This window comes from Labeo rohita, chromosome 9 (assembly GCF_022985175.1).
Source record: "Labeo rohita strain BAU-BD-2019 chromosome 9, IGBB_LRoh.1.0, whole genome shotgun sequence".
Taxonomy (NCBI): domain Eukaryota; kingdom Metazoa; phylum Chordata; class Actinopteri; order Cypriniformes; family Cyprinidae; genus Labeo; species Labeo rohita.
The window spans coordinates 20,214,762-20,240,497 of NC_066877.1; the positions used below are offsets into that span (position 1 = coordinate 20,214,762).

The 25,736-nt window shown below is 35.1% G+C and overlaps 1 protein-coding gene across 1 annotated transcript in view; it reads right to left on the minus strand.

Moving 5' to 3' along the window:
* il1rapl1a (interleukin 1 receptor accessory protein-like 1a) overlaps positions 1–25,736 on the minus strand; it is a 128,748-nt gene that overhangs the window by 99,153 nt on the left and 3,859 nt on the right. The window lies entirely within an intron of this gene.

The window sequence follows — 25,736 nt, forward strand, 5'->3', positions numbered from 1 at the left end:
CCCCAAAATTAAACATTTTGTCATCATTTACTCACCCTTATATCGCTCCAGAATTTAACCAGTTTCTTTCTTCTGCAAAAGGCACAGTTTATTGTTTTTTCCCCACATAATTAAAGCATGTGACTATATGTGACCAGTGTATTTCAGGTGCCAAAAAGCAACTGAAGCGATATTATAGTTTTGTGCGAGGAAGATTTATGCCATAATTCACTGAAAATCCTACTCCTTTAAATGTCATTAAAATAATATTTAACCCAAAATGAAAATTTGTTGAATTTATGCAGCCTCAGGCCACCCAAGAAGTAATCATCATGACTCTAGTCCATCAATTAACATCTTGTGGATTCAAAAGCTGAGTGTCTGTAATAAATCTATCATTAAGACATTTAAAACTCAAACCACTGCTTCCAGCTAAAATACCAGTCCTCTATTCATTATATTGAGATTGCTGATCACTTTAAATATCTTGGCACATACACTACCAGTCAAAAGTTTTTGAACGGTAAGATTTTTAATGTTTCTTAAGAAGTCTTTTCTGCTCACCAAGCCTACATTTATTTGGTCCAAAATACAGCGAAAGTAGTACTGCTTTCTTTTTAAATGTATTTTAAAATGTAATTTATACCTGTGATTAAAGCTAAATTTTCAGCATCATTACTCCAGTCTTCAGTGTCACACGATCCTTCAGAAATCATTCTAATATGCTGATTTGCTCTTCAAGAAAAAATGTTATCATTGTTATCATCAACATTTAAAACAATTACATTTTTTTTTCAATATTCTTTGATGAATAGAAAGATCCAAAGATCAGCATTTATCTGAAATAAAAAGCTTTTGTGACATTATACACTATATTATTCAAAAACCTTGAAGTCAGTATATATACAGTATATATATATATATATAGCAAGGATGCTTTAAATGTATCAATGTATCAAAATTTATGATAAAGACATTTATAATGTTACATAAGATTTCTATTTTAGACAAATGTGGTTCTTATTTAGATAAATAATTCTACTCAGCTATTTTCACCATAATGATAATAAAAAGTTTTTTTTTGAACAGCAAATCAGAATGCTAGAATGATTTCTGAAGGATCATGTGACTGGAGTAATGATGTTAAAAATTTAACTTTGAAATCACAGGAACAAATTACATTTTAAATAAACAGAGCAATTCCAATAGGGTCCTCGCACTGCAGTGCTAAATATATTCAAATAAAAAGAAGTCATTTTAAATAGTAAAAATATTTCACAATATTACTGCTTTTGCTGTATTTTGGATCAAATAAATGCAGGCATGAGACTTCATTAAAAAAAAATAAATAAATCTTACTGTTCAAAAACTTCTTACTGGTAGTGTATATAGTTAACAGAGTTGTGTGGATAATGCTAATTTTATTTTTAAAAAATGTAACATCTATGTTTAATAAGCAGAATCAGTAATCAGCATATGCTGGAGATTGCTAGCAAATCTTTTGGCGAGAGTGTGCTGGCCTATAATTTAACCTCCTGATACAGGCACCTTAATTGTAAGCAGAAAAATAACCTGGCAAGGGTCACTAATACAGCTAGCAAAATCTTCGGCAGACCACAGAGTAATTTAAGTGAGGTGTACACTAAAGATGTGTTGGAAAAGCAGAGTGTATTCTAAAAGACTCTTCTCATCCTTTGTATGACCAGTTGGTTCTATTGCACTCTGGGAGACCATTTTTAATGCCTAGAGCAAAGAGAAATATTTATAAAAGTTTCTTTGTACCAGCTGCTATTGGATTTATTAATCAAAAGGCTATGTGATTTAGCATGGTGTTTTTTGTTTGTGTTTTGTGGTATGTGTTTCAACCATGGTTAATAATAAAGATATATTGTATTGAATTGCTTTCTTCAATCATCTTGTCTGAATCAGAAGTGAAATACACACAGATCAAGCTCTGTTTACAAGCGAAAACAGTCCAAAACCATTCTAAACAAATCAGTGGATTTTGATGTGAAAGGACAACAAGGGATGGACCTTTTCACTGGAGAAAACGTTATCATGAATTCTTGACTAATTCATATTTGGCCAGGAGTGACAGTTTAAAGTTAATGACAGTTTTATTACAAACATGCAACTTTTCTCTTCACTACACTGTAAAAAATAAAAAACACAATTTGTTGAGTCAGCTTAAAATAATTTGTTACCCTGCTGCCTTAAAATTTTAAGTTCAGTCAACTAAAATAATTTATTCAACTTGAAATGTTAAGTTGTACTAAGTAACAACTTAGATATTTGTGTTTGCTAAACTTAACAGATGGGTAAGTGACTCAGCTGCCTTAAAATTTTAAGTTGATTCAACTCAAATATCTAAGTTGTCACTTAGTATAATTTAACATTTCAAGTTGAATAAACTTTTTTTGAGTTGACTGAACTTAAAATTTTAAGGCAGCCAGGTTACAAATTATTTTAAGTTGACTCAACAAATTGTTTTTTACAGTGTAGGTGTTAACTGATGGACTGGAGTTGTGTGGATTATTAGTGGATTACTGTGATGTTTTAATCAGCTGTTTGGACTCTCATTCTGACGGCACCCATACACTGCAAACGATCCATTGGTGAGCAAGTGATGTAATGCTACATTTCTCCAAATCTGTTCTGCTGAAGAAACAAACTCATCTACATCTTGAACGGCCTGAGGGTGAGTATATTTTCAGCACATTTTCATTTCGTATTCCTTTAAAGCAATACTGTGGTTAAGCTGGACCTCATAGAAACAGAATACTGTAATTATGCTAATGTGATTATGCTTATAATTAGAGCAACCATAATCACAGTAAAATGTGCAGTACACAAGCATGTTTATGCTTTAATTGCATTTATTCCACTCTGACCAAAATGTGCATGTACTATTGTTGCCGTGTTGTCATAAACAGGTCTGGAATCACAGCAAAATAGAAAAAGCCACATGACCGCCAGCAACTGAGTGTGTTGTCCGGGGCCGTGTGATTGGGGGGCCCCACTTGGGTCCTTTATGGTATAGCCTGCTACCTGGCCCAAGGAAAAGTGGCTCACCAATAAAAATGTTGCCTGAAGCCCTGTAAATTTCAGTGACAGCCATAAGAAGCCACTCTTCTGGGAACAACAATAAAAAAATTTATTTTTACAGCTCTGCTGTATGTGACATGGACATGTGTTTTACAGATGGTTGGAGACAATAAAAGGAAGACAAAGTGTATACACTACCAGTCAGAAGTTTTTAGTAAGTTTTTAATTTTTTTTTTTTTTTTTAAAGAATTCTCTTCTGCTCATTTATTCATTTTCTGAATTCATTCATTTATTTGATCCAAAATGCAGCAAAAGCAGTTAAATTGTGACAATTTTTTACTATATAAAATAACTGCTTTCTATGTGAACATATTTTAAAAATGTAATTTATTCCTGTTATTCCTGTCAGCATCATTACTCCACTCATCATCACATGATCCTTCAGAAATCATTCTAATATGCTGATTTCCTATTCAAGAAACTATTATTATTATTAATATTTAAAACATTTGAGTACATTTTTTCATGAATGAAATTCTTTGATGAATAAATCAGCATTTATTTGAAATAAAAAACTTTTGTAACATTATACACTATACCAGACAAAAGTTTGGGAAAGAAATCAAAAAGAATATTTTTATTTAGCATGGATGCTTTAAATTGATCAAAAGTGATGATAAAGACATTTATACTGTTACAAAAGATTTCTATTTCAGATAAATGCTGTTCTTCTGAACTTTCTATTCATCACAGAAACCTGAAAAAAATCTACTCAGCTGTTTACAACATAATAATGGTAAATGTTTTTTGAGCAGCAAATCAGAATATTAGAATGATTTCTAAAGGATCATGTGACTGGAGTAATGATGCTAAAAACTCGGCTTTGAAATCACAGGAATAAATTTCATTTTAAAATATATTCAAATAGAAAACAGTTATTTTAAAAGAAAAATATTTTAAAATGTTACTGTTTTTGCTGTACTTTGAATCAAATAAATGCAGGCTTGGTGAGCAGAAGACACTAAAAACATTAAAAATCTTACTGTTCAAAAACTTTTGACTTGTAGTGTACGCAGGGTAAAAAAACACTAAATAAATGAATCCTTTCAAAATAATACGCATTGTGCAAATAATAAACAGCTGCAACAAACAGACCTAGTTATTTTAAAAAATTTTAATTAACATTTTGTGTTCTGGGTAATATAATAGTGTCAAAATAACAGTATGTAAATAACACTGAAGATGCTGACATGTAAATTATTTTTTTCTCTGATTATTTGCAATAATCAGTTGGTGTACATGTAAACATAGCCACTGGTCAAATCTGAAAGCACATGAATACGAATGAGATTTGACAGCTACAGCAGAAGGAAAGCTATTCGGTGAATAACAAATTCAATTTCAGTCTGCTCCGCACAAAGTTATTGCATAACTTCAGAAAACTTAATATAGCCAGAAGTCATATGTACTACACTTACAGTACTTTTACGCTGCTTTTTTGGAGAAGCCAGTTCCAGACCAAACAATAAAAAGAACTATGTAATATGATAATATATGACATATTAACAATGACCATATATGGCACAATCTGTAAAAAAGGCAAGAAATAGTAGAGGAGAAAATGGGATGATAATAAATCTACATTCAGTAAATCAAGTCGCATCATAAAGAAAAAAACATTTACATTCATTGCATTTTATTCAAGAATGCATCTATTAGAAAGCAGCATCTATTAGAAATAGAAAGCATCTATTTTTATGTTTCAAAAAGGATGGACGGTTTAAAACAACATGAAGGTGAGTAAACGATGACAAAATCATTTTTAGGTGAACTATTTCTTTAAACTTATGGAGTGTGTGTGAATCATATGTGTGTGCATTTAATATGTGAGTTCTGAAAAGAGACAGCCTTGAGACCCAGGTGTGTGCATTGGTGTATATGTGTGTGTGTGTGTGTGTGTGGGAGAGAGAGAGTCTTTTCCAAAACACTTTGCTGTCCTGTCCAGGGTGAGTCTCTCGCTCTGTGAGTTGCATAACAATGAGGAGGTTCACAGCAGAAGAAAAGCCCACTCAGAACACAAACACACACAAACACACACTCTTTCTCTGGTTTTGCCTGTTTCTTTACCTCTCTCTCCCTCTCTCATCCATAAAACCACACACATTTCTCTCTGTATATTCCTCCTGCCCAAGGGAGAGTGTTCTCTCCTGCAGTTACTGTCCACGTGTTTTTATAACTTCCAGTATCTGCTGCCCACTCTGCTGATGTCATACAGCTCAATCTCTTGTAAGGTTGATTCTGAACTGTACATCTACAGTAATCTCTCTCACCACACTGCACTAGAAAACCTGGATCCAGAGACTGGAAACGTACACCGTTTCGCTTTGAGGCTGGTCAGCCATGAGAAGCAGATGCAAAAGGCATTTAATAAAAAAAAAAAAAATCATTTAATAAATAATGGATTTGCTAAGAGTGTCCACTTTTAAATTATAATAAATGCATTAATCAAACTGGATAAAATCTTTGCAAAAACCCTGCAATGAGCTCATTTCATGAATGCTGCAATAGCCCAAACCATCTTAAGAAGCAAATGTACTTTGAATGGTCTGAGATATTGCATCATTTATGGAGTTTTTATCCAGTTTACTAAATACTACACAGTAGCCTGAAAAAAAGTATTTAAAACCTGAATTTTATAAAAATGATTTATAATGATGTTAGATACTGTATTTTCTCAGAATTTTTCTGAAGGACTTTTACAATTACTTCTATCCAGCAGTCTCAAAACCAATTTAGTGGATGTTTGAAGAACCTGCCTGTGATTAAATGTCTCTCTGAACGATTTTAAAAACATACGTTAGAATAAACAACAGAAAGGTCTCTCTCCATGGCCTTGCAGTCAGCCTGCCGGTCTGTTTATCGGTCTGGCTTTTTGTGTTTCCATCTGTCTGTCATAGTGTCTGGGTCTAATATAATTTTAAAGGAAATTAGAACGGAAAGGAAAATGTCACAAGAGGTTTTAGCAGCTATTTTAAGCCTCCCCCCCCCAACAGACAGTACTCATTTTTCATACAGTAGGTGATTTTTTTTTTCAGCACTCTTAAAAGGTCTTTTGTCATTTCGTCAGGTTTGTAGTTGAATAAATGCAGGAAGTGAGGAGGTAAGGACAGACGCAAAGCCGAACAGGTTCAAATGGCGTAAATGAGAACATGTCTGCAATATTCTCAATTTTAAGAAAGAAAAAAAAACATGGCAAAAATGTAAGGCATAACAAAAATCTCGAAAAAAACAAACATTGCAGCTGAATTGCAACAATATTGTGCCACAAGTACCACCAACTGAAATTGCATAAATAAATGACAGTTTTCAAACAGGTTTCCAAACAACTGTTGCATGTTCCTTTACATGCTAATGAGCTCTGCTCACCCCGCCCCTCTCTTCTGTGGGGTGACAAGCCGTAATGTTTACTTTAGCCACATTTAACCACGGAACTTGCTAACTAACACATTATTAAAGTGCCGAACGAGTCGCCAGAAATTTGAATCTTATTCTGTTACGACTATGTCACGAAGTAACACATTTGCATAATGCCCGCCCACGTTCTACGTCGCAAACAACTTGCCCGCCCACAAACACAGTAAAATTTCCACGTGGTCTACGTCATGTCAAGAAGACGCTGTATCCTACGCTATGAGTAAATATGTTTTATATTCATTTCCAAAAGATAAATCTACAAAGATTGTATTTTCTAGCGATTGTTCAAAATACGTAGTTGTGTTATGTTGTGTAACAACATTGCACATATCTTGCTAACTGGCTAACTCACGCTTCTGTAGTTCTGTCATTCAGCTGTGGGCCCACTGTAGTCTAAAAATTTGTGATTGATGCAGCTTGACTGTCTGTCTTATTAGTTATGAGTAATGATAAAGGATGGCGCACAAAGCATCTTTCATACCGAATATGGAAAGCGTTGCGCTATGAAACCCATTCATTTCAATTGCTTGTGCCGTGCAGGGACGGCTTGTTTCTGCATCGACCAAAGCACACATGCAGCGGAGCACACCGCTGGCACTGGTTAAAATGGCATAACAGGAGCACTTTAAGAAAGGCGATTTGCAAAGATGCATAAAAAACCCTTATACTCACTTCTGCTGTAGGTGAAGCTGGATCACGAATGATTCATGCTAACATAAATGCATTTACGTAGATCGCCGGGTGCATTTTCTTCAAAAACAGAAGTAACATTAATCCTCAGCTCAGATGTCGGAAGTAAATGATGACTGCTATGTTCATTACTACATTCAACAACAGAACACCTCAAACGAAGACATTCTTGTTTTCCCCTACACCTGAGTTGACATAATGGTGGTCAGACTGTTCTCAGCTCATTCATTTAGGGTGGCTCTAAGGTAAGACGATTATGTCAATCAACTATCGTGGGAGCGAACTTAGTTGGTGTGACGTCACACTGACAAGAAGCTGAGAATGGCATGATTTGAAAAAGGGGATTTTACTTATAAAGATAAAAAGATAAAAGATTTTTATCATTATAGGGTGGTTGTGTACACACATTTATGTTCAAATAACACGTCAAAGTGAGTTTTGCATCCGATGATCCCTTTAAGATTAATTTTAGATTAGTTTTTATCTAATGTCAGGATCCTTTGCATGCATCGCAAAAGTATTTACATTACATATACATGGCCATTTTATATTGTGAATATGGTCAAATTTAAATGGTGTGATAAAGTAGGATTTCTAGAAAGAGAAAAAAAAAATTATGGAGAATCATTATCAAATTAATAATGATTCATCATCATTATTGTGTGAACAATATGTAATCACGTAATCCATAAAAAGTAACTGTAATCTGATTATTAGCATTATAAAAATGTATTATACTCTAATTTTTAGTACTTGATTTTTGGAATCTGATTACATATCCCAGCTCTGACTATCCCAGTATCCCAGTAAATTCTGAAACTGCAAAAAAAACAAAACGGATTTTATGACTGCTGAGTGCCAAAATCTTAAAAACTGATAAAAGTTTATCACATGGCTTTATAATGTGCTACAATAACACAACATGGCAAAAATACAAGAAAAATATCAGCTTTATTAGTTCAAATGACCTTTAAGCTGATAGATGCCCAACCTAATGTTGCTAAATATTCTATATTCTTTCTATATTTTCAATGAGATTTTATTTTTATATTTTGTTTTCACTAATTTTACTTAAAGTGTACATTTATTTATTTATCTATTTATTGATTTTTAGATATTACTTTTAGTTTATATATTTATTTAATATTTATATAATTATTTAAAGATTTTTATGCTATTTTAGTACCTTAACTTAAGCTAAACAAAATGAGAATGTTGCTGTGGCAAGTAGCTGAAATATGTAAAACGCTTTTTATATTTTATTTTAATTCAGTAAGGATGTTTATTATGTTTTATTCATTTGACTTGATGGTTTTAGATTCAGTTTTTGTTAATGATACCATCCGAATTGTGTATTTTTCTGTAACAATTTCAAATTATATGCCTATATCCGAACACACAATGTGTCTGAAAGCCAAATGAAGGTACAGTATAATAGATTTCAGCATGAAGTACACTCCATTCTCAGAAAAAAGCAGTCACTGGGGTGGTACCCTTTCAAAAGACCCCTAAGGGGTGCATATTAGCACCTTAAAATACATATTAGTGCCTAAATGGTACATATTAGTATCTTTTAAAAGCGTACAACCCCAGTGACAGATATGCATGTTCTGATTTGATAATGTTTGACTGGTGCCAATCATTTTAATGCAATTGTGCACATGTTTGTCCATGGGGATAAGATACAGTGAACACTGTAATGAAATTTGACATTTAAATGTGATCTCAACCCTGATGCTTAACATATAAGTTACCCCCAAGGAGGTCTAAATACCTGGAGAGCATGTTAGCATTTCCATTCATCTCAATAGCAGATGCTCAGCTGGTGTATTCAGCTCCTAAAATACACAACCTGCAATCTTCGCTCTCAGGCACTCAGTTCTTAAAAATGTTTGGAGCTGCTACAATTATGTGAGATTTTTACTCAAACCTGGATAAAAAGTACAAAATAACCAATTTTATTTCTGAGACAACTAGACCGAACTTGCTGAATTAAAGGAATAGTTCTCTCAAAAATTACAATTTGCAAAAATCAAGCCATCCAAGTTGTACTGAGTTTGTTTCTGAACAAGCTTGGAGATATTTACTGTAGCATTACATCACTTGCTCACCAATGAATGCTTTGCAGTGAATGGGTGCCGTCAGAATGAGAGCTGATAAAAACATCAAAATAATCATAAGTAATCCATACCAGTCACTCCATCAATTAACATCTTTAGAAACAAAAAGCTGCATGTTTGTAATGAGCAAATCCATCAAGACAATATTAACTTCAAACTGTTGCAGAGGATCCATTGGTAAGCAAGTGATGTAACGTTTACTTTCTCCAAATTTGCATTGATGGGGAAAAAACGAATCTACATCTTGGATGGCCTGAGGCTGAGTAAACAAATTAAAATTTTTGGGTGTACTACGCAACATAGTAAGTTTCATGCCAACTGAATTGTTTATCAGGCGTAAGGTTTCACACACTATTTTTTTCTCCAACGGTAGTCAGTTTACATCATATACTGCACAATATGCAGTAAGCAGCAGCCTATGTTATTGTTCTATTCTACTTTCTCTGCCCTGTTTACCTGGAACAGTGTGTTTGTGTTTGCAACGATCAAAGTCACTTTGATGTGTGTTACGTGTTCGCACGTGGCTCTCGAAGTGGAATATGTGTCAGCGTATGAGTCCATCCCTTCACTGCTGTAATCTGCATTGATTGGCTGAGTCTTAGCGCTTCCCACTTTGCATTTCATTTATTTATAATGAAGGAGACTGTTCTCCTCATCCCTTAAGCTTAATACGCAGAGGTCCATATACTGGGATTTCCTTTTACGCATACATCTTTGTATTCCTCACGTGCAGCTTGCAGATTTTTTCTTGCGCATATTGTGACTATATTATGTTTTTGCTGACGTGACACCCCACGGGCTTAAAAAAGAAAAAGAAACAACAGTTCCTAGGCATCTGCAATATTAAAATGTCAGAAAAAATGATAAGTCTTAATTAAGAGATAATAATGTATTAATAATTCATAGATTATAGTATCCCTCCTATACATATGCACACACACACACACACACACACATCTCATCCCCCGCCGAGAATTAAACACAGAAGAGGAGTAACAAAGGTAATTATCTTATTCTGGTTATGTGGGTTAATAAGGCCTTTTTTTCTGAAGGCCACAAGATTAATGTGAGTCTATATAAAACCCCTCAGCCCTTGCCAAACTTGAGTTGAGTGTCCGTTAGATTCCAGAACTTTCAGCGTGCCAGGGATAGAATGGCATAGTGTTAATGTAATTATGTGTGTGTCAAAGAACAGCCTTTTAAAGGAACAGTTCACTTAACTACTAAAAATAAAAAAATACAAATTTGGTCAATTAGTATAAACTGTTTTTAAAAAATTAACACAATTAATCATTAATTATAAAAATGTAATCAATTATATCATTTCTAAATGCATTAAAAATGATGAACAATTTACAATTAATATATCTGTAGGTCTGCCAATTTAATGTTAGTTTAGCATGATATTGAGCATGAGAACTATAAAACACAAATTTAAAATAAAGCAAAACATTATAAAACAATTAATTCTGACATTTTAAAAAATAGAGCAATTGATCATTAATTATAAATAAATCTTAAATTAACACAATAATCATGTCACTGTACATACAGTTGAGGTCAAAAGTGTACATACACCTTGCAGAATCTGCAAAATGTTGATTATTGTACCAAAATAAGAGGGATCATACAAAATGCACCTTATGTGTAGTACTGACCTGAGTTTACATGTAGTCCACAAGAGAAAATAATAGTTGAATTTACCAAAATGACCCTGTTTAAAAGTTTAAATACATGTCTTACATACAGCTGTTGTTTTTTGTTATGTTTTTTTTTTGTTTGTTTGTCTTTTGTTTTTTTTTTAGTGATAGTTGTTCATGAATCCCTTGTATGTTCTGAACAGTTAAACTGCCTGCTGTTCTTCAGAAAAAATACTTCAGGTCCCACAGAGTTTTTGTTTTTTAGCATTTTGTGTATTTGGATCCTTTCCAACAATGAATTTAACTTACTTTGTCTTCTGGGAAACATGTAAGTATCTTCTGTAGCTTCTGAAGGGGAGTACTAAATAAAAAAATATATATATGATATTTAGGCAAAATAAGAAAAATGTACACATCTTCATTCTGTTCAAAAGTTTACACCCCTGGCTCTTAATGCATAGTTTTTCCTTCTAAAGCATCAGTGAGCGTTTGAACCCGAACCTGTAATCGTTGCATATAAGTCCCTCAGTTGTCCTCAGTGTGAAAAGATGGATCTCAAAATCATACAGTCATTGATAGAAAGGGTTCAAAAACACAAAAATGCTGAAAAACCAAAGAATTTGGACCCTAAGGATTTTTCTGAAGAACAGCAGGCAGTTTAACTGTTCAAGACAAATTAGTGTTAGTGGACAACTATCACTAAACAAAAAACAAAACAAAACAAAGCTGTGGATCATTCAGGTAACAGCATGGTATTAAGAATCAGGCGTATGTGAACTTTTGAACTCAGTCATTTTTATAAATTCAACTATTATTTTCTCTTGTGGACTATATGTAAATGTCTTTTATGTAAAATGTCTAATTCAGGTCAGTACCTAAATAAAAAAATAACATGAATTTTGTACGATCCCTCTTATTTTGGTGAAATAATTAACATTTTGCAGATTCTGCAATGTGTATGTAACTTTTGACCTCAACTGTAGTTTCCTTATGAAATGTTCCTACCATTGGGGCAATTCAAGCTGTATGTTAATATAACATTACTATAGTTTTGCAAGTCTCAAAAAACTACACTTACTGAGAGAAGGTGGCACAGAAACAGAGGAGCTGCTCACATTTTTGTGTTCAAAAAACAGCTGGAGCAGAACGGAATAGGACTAAACACAAGGGTCTTGAGACACGCTTTTTAAAATTGAACTCGACACTGCAACTTAAAAACACAGCATGAGATGCAGAAAACCATAAACTGCATAAAACACAACAACCAAAACTTCATGTACACAAAATCTGCATGTATACACAGACAAAAACATAAGAAATAGTACAGACATGATATGTTCTGTGCAAACAGCCTCTAAATCTGACTGACTGACAACTTGATTGCAATATGGACTGCTGTGACATTATGTGGAAATAAAACAATATATTGACGTCTTAAAGCCACTAGTTACAGTCTAGTTCATTGATTTGCTTGTCTGTCACAATAATGTGCTTGAATCATCTTCTTCTTGAGGCTGCTCTTAACAAATATTGATGCAATGTGATGAATTGTAATTAATGTAGTTCAATAATTGGAATAATTGAAAATCAACTGACAAACCTATTGGAGTCTCAGTCCCTATTCACTTCGTGTCCACCTTTTTCTTCCCGTATGAGCAGGCACGACCATTTGTACATTTTATGGGTCTGAGTTCCGGTCTCATCCGCATCGATCTGTTTTTAACTGTACAAACCAGCTCGTTTTGCTGCTTGATATTGCAATTTAGAGTCTTACTCTATTATTTTAATTATGAGCGCACTGGTTTGTAGTGCAAACAGTTTTACCACTTTCTGCACGCTGTGATTCTTCTCGTTACTTCCCACTAGTGAATAATAAACCGGAAGTCTCACCCATAGGCTTACTTCCGCACTGAGGAAAAAGATGGATAGAAAAGAGCAGCATGAACATTCTGCCAAACATCTGCTTTTGTATCCTATAGAGGAAAATGAATGACAAGAAAGGAATGACAAGCTAAATAATGGTAAATGATGACTTTTCTAGCATGCATTCATTATATGTATTATATGTATTCATTATAGTTTTTTGCAATGGGTTCTTAAATTCAAAATTTATCAGTATGAAGGTGTTACTAAATGTTTAAACATTGACTGCCTGTATATTTGATAGTGAATCAATGCAAGAAAAATTAAATCTAAGGCATCTATAGATTTGTTCTAGGTTATTTCTGCATTTCTGCAGCATTTACGACTTCTCTGAACATCGCAGATGGTGTTTAGACAGCCGTATGTATGTGAAACTGCTACTGTGTAGAAAAAAGCATGCTGGGTGTCTTAATATTGGCCGCTTAAAGCTGTGCATTTAGAAAGGAAGCCGCAAGCTGTGAGATGAGTTTCAGAACGAGCGCTCGGCCTATTGACATCACGGGTAGTTTATTGATTTGAGTCACATTAGTGGACAAAGGATTCAAAGTTTCGACATTTTGGCTTGATGAGTAAATTGACTATGTTTCTTTGCTTTTTCTCCAAGCACACACACAAACACACACACACTGATCAGCTGGTGCAGACTCGCTTGGCTACACTCGCAGTCTGTTTTTCTTCCAGATGAGTCTTTACCATCGATGCCCAGTGTGTGTGCGCTTGTGTGTGCCGGTTTTGGCATGTCCTTTAGTTTAACAGCACTCCTGTGCACAAACCACAGGCTTGGCTTAGTTAGATCATGGCAGTGGTAGATGACAAGGTTTAATCTCAGTAACTGTATCTGGTTAACAGCAGGGTGACACCAAATGAACAAGCCCGCCTTTCACACCGACACGCACTCACTGACCCAGAACGGAGGACAGGGACAGGGCGAGGTAAAAGCTTGGGAAAAAGCCAAGAAAACAGCAGAAGCACAAATCGAATGTGCAGAATATCACATTAATCCACACTAGAACACTCTGACAGTGGCATTTTGCATGAAGCATGGGTTACCTAACGCGGGATGTAAGCAGCGAAAGGCCTCCAGGTTTGAGATGAAATATGGACCGGTGCATCACTGGGATCTAATTTCGATTGTCACATCCTCAAGGTACTAATGAATGCCGACTCTGTCGTTGCTCTCTTACGAGCGCTGTCATAGCAATCCATAAAAACAATACATTATGCGTTTCAGTCGGGGAAGATAAGTGTAACACTCGACTGTTGCATCCCCAGAATCAGCATAAAAAGCCAATATGGAAAGGTGAGCTATTTTAAAATCTGCATTACAAGAAATCCCTCAGGAAAAGAGTGGAATCAATCACTCAACAATCCATAATACTACCTGCCCTGATGAAACACGGCATTTAAACCTACACGCAAGTAAGTACCTCTGACAAGAAATATACAGAGATAAAGAGGGAAACCAAACACGAGTGGCCAAATGTACATGGACAGTCACTGCTAATTAACTAAACAGTTAAGCAGGAATCCCACTGAGGACAAATCTCAATGCTACGGCATACACCGACATCTGAAGAGGAGATTGGCAGAAAGCCTTTTGTAAATAATCCCTTTGGATGTTATTATGAGAAGACTGCAAGTATAACCTCAACCCTCACAAAGATGGACAGATAGATAGATAGATAGATAGATAGATACAGTAAAAAATCTAATCAAAATAAAGTAACACCACAAGACCTGTATTTTTATTATGACCATTCTGATCAACTGAAAACCAGATGCAATGTTGTCTAACACCGCAAAGTGCCTTTCAAACCAGCTGAAATGGTTTGAAGAATATTTGATTAATGACTACGCAGGAGATAATATATACATAATGTGGGGTGGTTTTGTAGTCCTGAGGGAGTGTATTTGTAAGTGGGGCTAGTTGATTATATTAGCATCTATCTACACTTGAGCTCAGCTGTAAACTGGAACCTATGGAACATTTGTAATAAGCACATTATACAGAAAGAGAGGAGAGCGTGAGGGGGTGAGACAAACCACAGAGACTCCTAATGGGGTTCTGCTTTCCACCACTAAATAACAATAGGCAGATGCTTGTTAGAATTTATAAATTCAGTTTTTAAATTCTTACATAGTTTAAAACTATATAACTCTGACATAGACTTGGCTGAACAGACCTCTTCCTGTACAGATTTTCTTGTATTAAACACCCAAACCATGTGTGGGGAAATCTAGTCAGATTATTGCAAACATGCTTGTCAAATATAATGACGTCATAACTTTTATAAATGAAACCCAACTGTAAAAAGTTAAAAGTAATTTCATGTTTCTAAAAAAGTGCTATAATTCCATAATACATGTTTTCAGTCTTTCAGTTTCATCTAAGAATGATTTTGTACTGGCCCTACTTTAAATGATTTAATAATTATAAAAAAAAAGATTTAGAATAAACAAATAATTTACAAACAAATAAGTAAATAAATAATAAATTAGTCAATTTAATCAATTAAAGAGGTAATTCACCCAAAAATGTCATTAATTACTGACCCTCATTTCATTTCAAACCTGTAAGACCTTCGTTCATCTTCGAAGCACAAATTAAGGGAGAAGTTCACTTCCAGAACTACAATTTACAGATAAGTTACTCACCTTCTTGTCATCCAAGATGTTCATGTCTTTCTTTCTTTAGTCGATACGAAATTATGTTTCTTGAGGAAAAAAAAATCAGGAATTATCTCCATATAGTGGACTTAAATGGTGCCCCCACGTTTGAACTTCCAAAATGCAGTTTAAATGCAGCTTCAAATGGCTCTAAATGATCCCAACCAAGAAAGCAGGGTCTTATCTAGCAAAACAATTGGTCATTTTCAAAACAAATTGACAATTTGTATACTTTTTAGCCTCAAACGCTCATCTTGTCTAAGTCTGCGTGAACTCTGAACTCTGTTCAATACAATTCTGTACAATTAGGGTATGTTGAAAAACTCCCATCTCGTTTTCTTCCCCAACCTCAAAATTACTAAAGTAGATCAAACGCCCTTTACAAAAAAAGGCTAAAACAGCAATGTAGGACGATTTTGACGTTGAAGAAGAAAACGAGACAGGAGTTTTTCGACCTACCCTAACTGTAATGACCCGAATTACACAGACTACGCATGCGTATTGCAAAGATGAGACAAGACGAGCATTTAACGAGGTTAAAAGTATATAAATTGTCAATTCGTTTCAAAAATGACAATTGTTTTGCTACATAAGACCCTTCTTCCTCGGCTGGGATCGTTTAGAGCCATTTGACACTGCATTTAAACTGCATTTTGGAAGTTTAAACCTGGGGGCACCATTGGAGTCCACTATATTGAGAACATTCCTGAGATTTTTCCTCGAAAAACATAATTTCTTTACGACTGAATAAAGAAAGACATGAACATTTTGGATGAGTAAATTATCTGCAAATTTTTGTTCTGGAAGTGAACTTCTCCTTTAAGACATTATTGATGAAATCTGAGTTTTCTGACCCTGCATAGACAGCACCACAACTGACATGTTCAAGGCCAGAAAATAACTGTAATGCTATAAAGCTACAAGAATATTTTTTGTGCTCAGTGAAAACAAAAATAAGGACTTTATTCACCAATTTCTTCTCTTCCGTTGCACATTCACGAAAGTACTTCTGACGCGTTCTGATGTAGAACCTGGATGCGCTGTGCTTTGTTTACAAGCAGAGAAAGACGCACTCTCTTGCATCAGCAGCACCACTTGTATGCACTGTGGTACTCTCATGAACGCATGTCGAAGTTTGTACACAAAAAGTATTCTCACAGCTTCATAACATTACAGTTGAACCACTGATGTCACATGGACTATTTTAAAAATGTCCTTACTACCTTTCTGGGCCTTGAATGTGTCAGTTGTGTTGCTGTCTATGCAGGGTCAGAAAGCTCTTGGATTTCATCAAAAATATCTTAATTTGTGTTCAAAGGTCTTACAGGTTTGGAACGACATGAGGGTGAGCAATTAATGACAGAATTTTTATTTTTGGGTGAACTATCCCTTTAATTAATCATTCGGTCTTTAATAAAACTAGTTAATTTAATGTTAGTTTTTTTTTTTACTTTTTGTTTTACTGCTGTTAGCAATTAAATTCTGTTAGAATGCAGGTGGGGTTTTTTGCTTGTTTGTTTGTTTTTTGTTTGAGGTTTGAGGTTTAGACTATGAATTTCTCTATGTATTCTATAAAGGGAACTCATAAAGTTTTTCAGGGACTCCCAGTAGAATCCACAGCGTTTGATAATATACAGGCTATAATAAACACACCGGAGGCAAGGGCCTGTCCGCCTCGGAAAACAGGTATGGGAGATAGATGACCCCTCTGATCCATGTCCTTGGTTACGGCTCCATAACTCCTTCCCCGAGTCCAGATTTGGCTCATAACTTGCATCCAGACTTATTCAGAAAGTTCACTGGCCACATTTCATTCAGAAACATTAAAGCTGTCACTCTGTCAATGAAGCAAAGGGGTGAGGTTGCTATAGTTACTCTTTTGTCAAAGTATGCCACTCTTGCTGCTTTCAAGATGAAAGTGTACTGTTATTTAACATAAATAAATCACTGCAAACACACACAAATAAATGTAAACAAATAAATACTCACCTATTGATTTATGGCGCAGCCTATCTCTATATTTTAACGGAACTCAAGGTTCACAGCTGCCTATATCATTCCTCAAACAGACTTTTTGCAGTACAAATAAGGCCATTGTTAGCCTTTCTGGATATCAAAGCGTACAAATAGCTTTCTAGCGGGAGCACTTCAGTCGTATATAGTCAATATATGCAGCGAGATGGATGTTGAAATTGCCCGTGTCATTTCACTCTTTGGGTGGCTGCATTTGTGTCTGGGCCATTGTAAGGACCCAAGACCTTGAACGGCAGCCCGGATAAGAGGAGGTGAACAGGTGAAAAATGTGCCTGTCCACACACACTCAATCCTGCCTACACTCTCGGCACTGCGGAGCATAAATACTCTCCGAAAGCAATCAACCTTCACTTTAAACAACCATAACAACAGCATGACTAATAACAGTGCTAATGATAAGACGAAAAAGAAAGCGAGAGGGCAAGTAAAGAATTTTTTGTGTGCTTTTCTCTATCTTTATCTATCTCTCTAGTCCTGGCTCAGTGATTTGCCACCATATGGCCTGGCTCATGTACTCGAATATGTGAATGCTAAAACAATGAATTCAACAGCTGCTCCAAAGAAAAACAGATCCTGAAGAGGAAAACAACAGGAAGATAACTGCACAAGCACTGCAGATCGCAGACTTAAATCTAGCAAATAAAGCCTATGTTCAAAATCAAATACTTGTGTACTTATTAATACGTACCGTGCATTATGCTGTTGTCAACATTTCAGGCATTAATATGCGACATTGTTGTCACGTTATTGCATATGTACATGTGGCATATTTCAATCACCAATAAAAACCCCTGTGCTTTTATTCACATTGCATCATTAAAAAATACTTTAAAACAGTTTTTCATTCACTCAGCTCAAAATCTGAACCATTTTAATTGGTTTGTGCTGTTGCTCAGCCTTTGTCCTCACTCTGAGAGCTGCAGTTGTTTTCAGTTTGTTTTATTGCTCCAGCATTCATTGCTTGTTTGGACATTTTTTTCCCACTCCTATTTATTCTGTTTGGAATGGAAAGTGTCAAAAAATCATGGTTGATTTGTCACGATGGAGAAGGAAGGTCGAGCACGCTGCAATGTGGGGTACAGTATTTTGGCATCTGAGTATTCCTTGCGTACAGAAAATATGCTTAGTGTGCAGTATACATTCTACGTTCTGCAATATAGTTTAAAAAGTATGGTAATATACCATTCTGAACATACTATCTGGAAAAAAAACAAGATACTGCAAACTCACTAGAAAAACTTGCCTGTGGCGACATTTCTGCAAAACTTTAAAAATGTACCAATACACTATTTCCTGTTTCCAGGTAAAATGTCCACTAGTGACAGTAAAACACAAATAACTTCTATTCCTGTTCACACAAATTATGATTACGTAAGCAGACGAGTGATTAATAAAGACTTATTTTTGTGTGGTTCCTTCCACTTCAAAACACTTTTACCATAGTGCAGTTTGTAAACTAATAAACATTGACATTTGCATCACATAACCAAACTTGCTTGGTAGCTCACCTGGGGCTAGCCAGATAAGTTTCAATTTAGTTTGTGCCAACTCACAAACTAAGGTTTTAGGTACCATGAATGTGGTTTGGCTTTTAGCAGTGTTCATCGCCATAGTAACTTACGCTCCATGTCTAACCTGCTCTGGGGCAGGTTATGTTCTAGTTTAGAGATCTCAAACTGAAATTTGACCAATCAGCTTTGAGCTAAGTGAGCTAAGTGCACTACATTGTAAAATATGCTAAAAGATGAAATTGTCTGGCATTTAGAGATTATTATTTATTATAATTATTTTATATGATTTATATAATTGTTAATCCATTGCAGAACCCAGTCTAGTTTAGTTTAATAATTATTAAGCATTAGTTTTAAATTAACATAAATATATAAAGATAATGTTCAATGTAAGTAAGTTTTAGAATTAATATATTTAAACATGATTACATATGAGCTTAGATTTGAGTCTTTTTATACCTACCCTAGTAAAAAATAAATGTACTAAAACATATTCAAAAAACATTTATTTCATGCTAAGTATACTTCAAATACATTTACATGTTATGTACTTAATAATATTACTTACTATACTTTTAGCATACTACACTGGTATATTTAAAGTCTTAAGTATATCTTTAGTATACTTAAGTGGAACTATTGCAAGTATACTTGCAAGGTACACGTTAAATAATATCATTCTTTAAATGCAAAACATAATTTAAGCTTAATATTAAGAAATGTGCATTGTGCTCAAGTAGTACTTCAAATAAAGATTAATTACAGTTGTTATATCAGTAAGTCTCGAGCGATACATCAGTAAATATGTTAACAGACTGGAACTATACTTAGTATAAAATAAATGCATTTTAAATCTATTACCTTTTTACTAGGGTAAAATAAACTTTTTTATGTTTACTTTTTACATATCAACTATATAAATTAGCTTCAGTACTTTTACTTTCACTGATATGACAAGATGCTTTATGTTTTTTATGGCAAGTTGTCCTCTTTCATGGATAGATGGTCTTGCTATGTAAATGTGCTTTCATATTTTTTAATCTTTTAATCTTTGGTAGTGAATCGCACTGAGAAGCGAGAAGTGAATCACAGTTTCAAGGCATGTGATTGGCTGTTCACTACTGATGTCACATTGATGTTTGGTTTTGTCAACTCAAAACTAATCCTGTAACCCTGACTTTGTTAAGCAACCATCATGGTACAATCACAATAAAACAATTAAACTTGTATCAGTAAGCCAAAATGGCATGGTTACTTTTAGGGGTCGAGCGATATGCGCCTTTCAGGGCCAAATACTGTACCAATTAGTACAGATCTAGTAGCAAGAACCAAAATTTTGAACCAATATATGGCTCATTCTATGGAAATGTCAATTTTTCTGTCCCTAGCCTTTACAGAAATATTACACTTTAAAAACACTTTAAGGTTACAATTGCTTCATGTATAAAAATGAAACAATATGTTGTTTAAACAATTACACCTTCTTAAGTTATCAGTGTAGCAATATTTGTTTTTTCATTCATTATTTTGAATTCCAAGCACCACAAAACTGCTCACCCCCACAGTAATGTACAGAGGGAAAGTGCTTTATTTTAATTTAAAATACAATCATGTATTCATAACTATCAAATATATGATGTAAACGGCATTAAAAAAACAACAACATGCTGAATAAGCATTATAAAATATATAATGAAAGTAGTGGTCTCCTGGAAATGTCACTGGTGTTACCGTTTAACAAAAATAGTTTATTTTGAAATAAAAGCCACACTGATGACATCACTTGACTTCTTCTTCCTATTTCCTGAAGATCCATGAAGAATATCCCATGATAAGTTCACTGTCTCTTTTCAGTTATCAGAAATTCTCACTTATCTCATGATTTCATATGAAGCTTTTAGTTGAATGACTGGTGTGACCTGCTTTATTGTTAGGGAATTGTAAAAAACTAGAATACAATTAGATTAAACTACTTAATTTAGTGAGCGTACCATGACTGACAAAACATGGTTTGATACCTTGCAGCAGCCATTTTGTAAAATGCATTTTTCATGAAAATTGTCACTGGTGTTTCTGTCACTGGTGTTACCATCCTTATGGGTAAATAAATGCACAAAAAGATTTTTTTTTTTAAATCATTAAGCTGTCATGTGTATTCATAAAGTCAAAAGGTAATCTAATAATGTGGTCTAAATTTAAGTGTTAGACAAAAGACATCTTACCATACCAAAAGTGGACATTTCTGTAAAATGACCCATACATGTCTGGTGTAAAAATGAAAATGAATGTCAAAAGTATGAATAACAAGGGCTCTGACAAAAACGTCCTTTGACCGATACTAATAACTATAAAAATGCTTAATATCTGTGCTGATAATTGTTTTTTTGTTTTGTTTTTTTTGTCGTCTCATGTTTGCTTATGTTAAAACTGGCAGTCAAGTTTAGGGAAAAGTTCAGTGAGGTGATACATCATTTTCAGTCGCATTAGAGCATTAACCTTAGAGATATTTCATTTACAAACTGCAACAACACATACAACAACCAACATAAAATTCTGTCAGATTCACATTCATCTATTTTGGATAAAACTGAACACACTTTTAGCACCACTCAAAAGATATTTCACTTTAAACGTGTTGCAAAACATGCAAAAAGCAGTATACTGTAATATACAGGTGCATCTCAATAAATTAGAATGTCATAGAACAGTTCATTTATTTCAGTAAATCAACTCAAATTGTGAAACTTGTGTATTAAATAAATTCAGTGCACACAGACTGAAGTAGTTTAATTTTTTGGTTCTTTTAATTGTGATGACTGTGGCTCACATTTATCAAAAACCCACCAATTCACTATCTCAACAAATTAGAATACTTCATAAGACCAAAAAAAAAAAAAACATTGTTGACCTTCTAGAAAATATGTTCATTTATTGTATATGTACTCAATACTTGGTAGGGGCTACTTTTGCTTTAATTACTGCCTCAAGTTGGCCTTCAGCTCATCTGCATTTTTTGGTCTCTTGTTTCTCATTTTTCTCTTGACAATACCCCATAGATTCTCTATGGGGTTCAGGTCTGTTGAGTTTGCTGGCCAGTTAAGCACACCAACACCATGGTCATTTAACCAACTTTTGGTGCTTTTGGCAGTGTGGAAAATAAAATCAGCATCTTTAAAAAGCTGGTGAGCAGAAGGAAGCATGAAGTGCTCTAACATTTCTTGGTAAACGGATGCAGTGACTCAAAAAAACACAGTGGACCAACACCAGCAGACGACATTGCACCCCAAATCATCACAGACTGTGGAAACTTAACACTGGACTTCAAGCAACTTGGGCTATGAGCTTCTCCACCCTTCCTCCAGACCTTGGTTTCGAAATGAAATACAAAACTTGCTCTCATCTGAAAAGAGGACTTTGGACCACTAGGCAACAGTCTATTTCTTCTTCTACTTAGACCAGGTAAGACGCCTCTGATGTTGTCTGTGGTTCAGGAGTGGCTTAACAAGAGGAATATGACAACTGTAGCCAAATTCCTTGACACGTCTGAGTGTGGTGGCTCTTGATGCCTTGACCCCAGCCTCAGTCCATTTCTTGTGAAGTTCACCCAAATTCTTGAATCGATTTTGCTTGACAAGCCTCTCAAGGCTGTGGTTCTCTCGGTTGGTTGTGCATCTTTTTCTTTCACGCTTTTTCTTTCCACTCAATTTTCTGTTAACATGCTTGTATACAGCACTCTGTGAACAGCCAGCTTCTTTGGCAATGAATGTTTGTGGCTTACCCTCCATGTGAAGGGTGTCAATGATTGTCTTCTGGACAACTATCAGATCAGCAGTCTTCCCCATGATTGTGTAGCCTAGTGAACCAAACTGAGAGACCATTTTGAAGGCTCAGGAAACCTTTGCAGGTGTTTTGAGTTGATTAGCTGATTGGCATGTCACCATATTCTAATTTGTTGAGAGTAAATTGGTGGGTTTTTGTTAAATGTGTGCCAAAATCATGACAATTAAAAGAACCAAAGACTTAAATTACTGCAGTCTGTGTGCACTGAATATATCTAATACATGAGTTTCACAATTTGAGTTGAATTACTGAAATAAATAAACTTTTCCACTACATTCTAATTTATTGAGATGCACCTGTATATTTGCAGGAATGGTAACACAAGCACGCTTTTCCAATGAGTCTGAGTTGAGAAAAAAAAAAAAAAACAGAACAAAAAATTCCTATTTAAAACTGAGCAAAGAATGACAGGCGTTATTGATATAAACATTCATATTTGCTGATGTTTGGCTTTGCTTCATACATGATATACACCTGATGTTTGCTATTAGGCAACTCAGAGGTTTTGAATAATTGTACATGTATTTCTCTTGAAATGAGTTTCAATATGAAACAGGTAATGTGTTGCAGGCTCTAAGCACTGGCCCAGCTGCTCGTTGTTGTCATGGTGATCTTAATCACCACACAAACACCTACAGAAGGACAGAAACTATAACAATCACCCAACCAGTGCCTCATAAAGAGTGTGATTATGGAGATCTAGAATCATAAGATACAATCTTCTGCAGACAAGCCTTTCTGTTATTCCTTTCATTTCTTGCTCTCTGATTTTCAAATGCCTGATTAATATCAAATGCCGAAAATATGTGCGTTGATTCACTCCGATAAGGCAACGCTTGTGTTATTGCAACCGACAAACAAGATGACATATGCAAAGTAATGCATATCATATTGATATTTAACACAATGCGCAGAAAATCCATATCATGTGGGTGTGTGTGTGTATGTGTGTGTGTGTGGTAATTAACTACCGAATGATCTCCGGTGCTTAGCGTTTCCAACTCTCTCTTGTGTAGAGGCTGCTAATTAAAAAATAATTAAGAGGTGGGGGGAAAAAAAAAATCAAACATTGTTTGCGATCAAGCGCCGCATGCCGGGGGTGGGCATAATTACGGTACGCCATCGAGAGGGTCATGTCATCACCACGGCTACCTCTCAACATCGATTAAACACATGCCTTATCAGTGACACAACCCGAGCAATCCACTTCACAATCAAAGAAAGACAAGGGACGGACACGCAGTGGAAGGGCCGTCTCAGTGGACCGCCAATTACGTGCAATTACTCTGAGAGAGCGTGAAAGAGAGAGTGGAGCGCAGGAGGGGTGGTTACATTAACTCCTGTACACTCGCTCCAACGTACAGTCGCCGTAGTTACCGGTCTATTCTGGGATGTGAGCCCAGCTGACTGCACATTTATCTCGACTCTCATCTGTGAGCCATACAGGCTTGTGTAGGTGGGCTCAGAGAAGTTCGCAAGCTTGGACGAGAAGCAGAACTGACGAAAAGTTTGCACATGAGCTAAACAGGAAGTAGCGGTAAGGTTACACGCAATGCGTTTCGCCAGAGATCCCCGGTGGTCCGAAAGGCATTGTAAACGCATCATGCATTGTGTAATATTCTTTTATCCCCAAATTACATCAGGCTAGCTTGATTCCAGAAGACTCCGAGAGCGAGTGAATAAAACTCCGTAAGAGTGAGGGAGGACACCAAGATTAATGACACGCATCTGCATTTAAATTATGTCTGATTCCTCATTAACTCTCTGAGTTCACGTCGCCTCCCTCCGCCCCCTCAAACGTACCCTTTGGAGGAGTGGTGTGGTTTTACAGAGAATACATCAGCCCCAATGATAACATGACCCCCTGATATGGGCACAGAGCAAATGACAGCTAATTAGGAGGAAGTTCACCCTGAACACACACACACTCAGCTAGCAGGTGTCTGACTGCTAGAAGCCATCTGATGGGAGTCTCGTTAGGATGTAGAAGTGATTTGAGCCCAGAGAACAGGACGTTTGTCCTGCAGTATATCATGGCAAATTATGTAACGCTCTGCATCAGAATGTCAGCACATATTTAACTTAAACTAGAGCTTGTGATTAGATTTAAAAATAAAAATAAAAATTAATCTCCATTTTCAAACTGATGAAATAAAAATTAAGCTGTATTCATTTCAACTTGGGTAAATTTATTTTTAAAAATCACTTTGTTAAACACAAATTTAACTTGAATTAAATCGGACCAAACTAAAAAAATACACTGTTCAAATATAAATAAATAAATATAAACAAATTCTTCCACATTTTCCACAGACCCTCTAGCACCCTCTTGAAACTCCCTGCAGGTCTTTAGGCTGCAGTTTAAAAACCGTCAGCTCAGGAGACTCAGTGAAGATCTTTTTTTTTTTTTTTTTTTGGTTATGCCATTTAAAATCAACATTATATTAAAAATCTCTATTTTCTAAAACATTTTTTTTTTTACCTTTTTGACCTTGTAATTTTTTATTAAAATGTCATAAATGGATCTTCAATTGACTTCTCTAATAATTTCATCTGCACAAACTTTGAAAAAGGTCACGATCAGACCTGACGCCATCCAATCAACAACCAAGTTTCCACTCTACTTTTGTTCTTTTTCAATAATCCGTTTCACTTGGATGTATTTCACAATATGGAGAAAAAAAAAAAAAAAAAAAAAAAAAAAAAAAGGGTCAGTCGCTATTTCCATTTCAGCACTTTAATGAAACTGACATCCTTCAAACATGTTGACAATAAGCATAAAGCTATAAAATAAGTGGGACTAGCGTTACCAT